The sequence below is a fragment of the Musa acuminata genome, chromosome BXJ3-7, assembly GCF_036884655.1.
Source record: "Musa acuminata AAA Group cultivar baxijiao chromosome BXJ3-7, Cavendish_Baxijiao_AAA, whole genome shotgun sequence".
Classification (NCBI taxonomy): domain Eukaryota; kingdom Viridiplantae; phylum Streptophyta; class Magnoliopsida; order Zingiberales; family Musaceae; genus Musa; species Musa acuminata.
The window spans coordinates 24,504,155-24,507,858 of NC_088355.1; the positions used below are offsets into that span (position 1 = coordinate 24,504,155).

Sequence of the window (3,704 nt, forward strand, 5' to 3'; positions counted from 1 at the left end):
GAATGGGTGGGGTATTAATAGGCCCCAACCCAGTTCAAATTTGGAGCTCAAAATTGTCAATTCCCGGAATTCTGGGATCAGCCCGTTGCACCTCCTGACTGGAGCAGTTGCACCGCTTGGCAGAGCTTTAAGACTGAGCCTCTGGGCGGTGCTACCTCTTGTCAGGGGCGGTTGCACCTCTTGCCAGAGCTCGAAGACCGAGCTTAGGCGGTTGCACCTCCTGACTGAGGCGGTCGCACCGCTTGGCAGAGCTCGAAGACTGAGCTCAAGCGGTGCCACCTCCTATCAGGGGAGGTTGCACCGCCCAGTCTCGCTCGGTGACTGAGCCCAAGTAGTGCCACCTCCTGGCTGGGGCGGTTGCACTGCCCAGTCTCACTCGAAGACTTAGCCTAGGTAGTGCTACCTCCGGGCCTGGGCGGTTGCACCTCCCACAGCAATCAGGGTCCGAATGGGTTGATCCATTCGGCCCAATTTGGGTTTTTTAGGGGCCCAATTGCCCCAAGATTAAGTTAATGGGATCACCTCCCATTTCCAACTTAATCATTATGCTAACTACGATATTTTCTAAGACGTTTACTGCAACTTGCTCCGGTGCATCAATCGCTTCTTTTGGCGAGCTTCCGGTGAACTTCCGTCGATCATCCGATGAACCCTCGGTGATGCTCCTGCGGACTTCTGGCAAACTCCTGGACTTGCGACGATCCACTTGGCGAGTTCTAACGAGCTTCTTTGGCAAGCTTCTGGACTTCTCGGATTTGTTCCCGCAGAACCTCCGACGATTGTCCGAACTTCCGTCGAACTCTCGAACTCCCAATGTGATCATTGTCTTAACTCTGGCGCAACTCCTTCTACATGTCTTACTTTCATCGTAGTTAATCCTGCACATGTAAACAAAACTTCGATCGAGACAATTAATCCTAAGCAATTAACCAAGTTGTCCGGCATGTCATTGGTCCCTCGACGCTTCGTCCGATTCTTCAGCGCATCGTCCTTTCCTGCGGCCTATTGCCCAATCGGCCTGTTGGCTCCGCAACTCCGATATCCTTGGCACAATACTTGCTCTTCTTGGGCCGATGCCCGAGTCCATAGCCTGAAGCCTTCTGTCGATACATCGATCGATCCACCGGCCCGACGTCCAATCTTCTGACATGTTCCTCCGACACAACATGATTTTCCTGCTTTAATTATCTCATCCTGATCGAGGCATCCTACGTCACTCAAAACGTAGATTAAATCATAAACATATATCAAGTAGTTTCATCATCAAAATACGAGATTCAAGAATCTCCCCCATTTTGATGATGACAACCACTTGATGACGGAGTTAAACTTAACTCCCGGAGTTTAAACAAACTCCCCCTATCAATATGCCATATTGATAAAACCTTGAATTCAAACTGAATTCAAGTCATTGCAATATTTTTTTTTTTTGTAAGTAAAAGTAAATTGATTATGTGTAAAGTTTCAATTTACTTTTACTTACCAAAAAAAAAATATTGCAATGACTTGAATTCAGTTTGAATTCAAGATTTTATCAATATGGCATATTGATAGGGGGAGTTTGAATTCAGTCATTGCAATATTCATCATGAATACTTGCAACACGTCATCATGAACTTATGCATAACATCATACTTCTCCTCCTTTGTCATCAACAAAAAGGAGAAGTACCACAATCAAGCGTTTGTGATATTGGTTCAACTCATTGCATGAAAAACATAATATCAAGTTTTATCATCATGCAAGTTTGCTATTATCAAATATCAACATGTAAAATTGTGATGTAAGCTTTTGATATCATAACGCAAACATTTCAAGTGTTTATCAATTGTAGCATTTCATCACATGGTAAGATATCAACGTGTAAAATTACGATACAAGTTCTTGACATCTTAACACATGATGTAGATATGGCATAATGCAAATTTGGCAATCATAGCATCAGTGTTCATAGCATCAATTCATATATTTCTCCCCCTTGGTCGTCAACAAAAAGGAGAACGATATAAGCAAATTTTAAATATAAGTGCGATGCCATAAGCAGGTTCATGTCATTTTTCAACAAAAAGTGATAAGATACCAAATATTCAAACATTTCAAGGAAAACATGACATGGAGATAGCTTTGAAAACTTCTTCCATTTTATTTGTTATTTTCTTTTTGCATGACGGAGGAAAGCTATTTCTGAGCTTACTCGAATGAAGTTAAAATCGATAAGATATTAAAGCATGCTTCATTTTTACAAGTATCAAGATATGTATCAAATCCTTGTATGTAAAAATGACTTCCTTTTTCAAGAAGGAATTTATAAGAAGAAATCATTTCATCAAATCCATTTCTCAAAACAAAATATTGTTCACATGATAAGTGTATAAGAGATGTATTTACTGATTGATTCCATATGTCAAAAGTTAATGATATGAATTAAACTTGATATGACATATGCTTATTAATTATGGAAGAGGATAATTCGAAAATCCAATTGTTAGGATGCCAATAGTTAAGAGAATCCGAAAATGAAATTAACACTTTCATGCATTCGGACAAGGCTGTGCTATTGATTTTCAAATACAATCATGAGGACAAAACATGCTTATTATCATGGAAATTTTTGTATCCAAAGCACATAATTTCCAACCTGTTATTAGGGCATGTAATTGTATAAAATCATCATGGCAGTCGAGTAATTTGATCATTCAATTAAGAAAGTCCGAAAATTAATTTTAACAAATTCAATCATTCGGACATATTTTTGCCATAGTTTTTCAAATACAATTATGAAGATAAGACATACTCATCATCATGATAGTACGATAGCAAGTTTACAATATACAAGCTAGCAAAAACTTTTCAACATTTTAAGACACGAAAGCTAGCAATTTTCTCTTTGAGATATGCACATTAGCAACTCTTTCTCCCCCTATATCATTAGGAAAGAGAAGGGAAGACCCTTTACATTAATTTCAAAATCATGACAAGGGAAGGTTTCAATCTTATTTGTGCATCATTATATTTTCAAATTTGAACATGCACAATTTCAAAAACCTTATATTTCATTCATGCATGATACTGAATAAATCAATCAATATTATGAGCATATGAAGGCCATCCAAACCGTCTCGCCATCATCCTATTAAGATTGGAAAACCAAGCATTGAAAGAGATCGTAAAGCCTTTATGATTCATACTTATGCATAAGAATCTGTGATTTGCCAAAACCATGGAGAAACAATCTTATGTTGAAAAGCCCAAATGGTGATTGGTCAAATGCATAATTGACTTTTAATTATCATCATAGCCTTTAAAAGAGAGTTTTAAGTAAGTCTTTTGGCCGCTCGGGGAGCTAAAAGGAGTGCAACATGAGGACTTCCCAGGGGGTCACCCATCCTAGTACTACTCTCGCCCAAGCACGCTTAACTTCGGAGTTCTGATGGGATCCGGTGATACTGTAGTGGTGACCAGATCTTGGACGACGGTACTGTAGCGGCGGCGGCGATACTATAGCGACGACCAGATCTCCCTAGGACGATCCGACTCCTGTAGCATCGGCTTTCTCCCACGGGCGAAGGGCGACGGTACTGTAGCGGCGGCGGACCAGATCTAGGGCGACGGTACTGTAGCGACGACCATATCTCCCTAAGGCGATCTAACTTCTGCAGAGTCGGCTTTCTCCTACAGGCGAAGGGTGACGACACTGTAGAGGC

The 3,704-nt window shown here is 40.6% G+C and overlaps 1 pseudogene; it reads right to left on the reverse strand.

The window, feature by feature from the left end:
• Positions 1-3,349: 3,349 nt before the first annotated feature.
• Positions 3,350-3,466, reverse strand: LOC135643874 (5S ribosomal RNA; annotated as a pseudogene).
• Between the last annotated feature and the right edge of the window lie 238 nt (positions 3,467-3,704).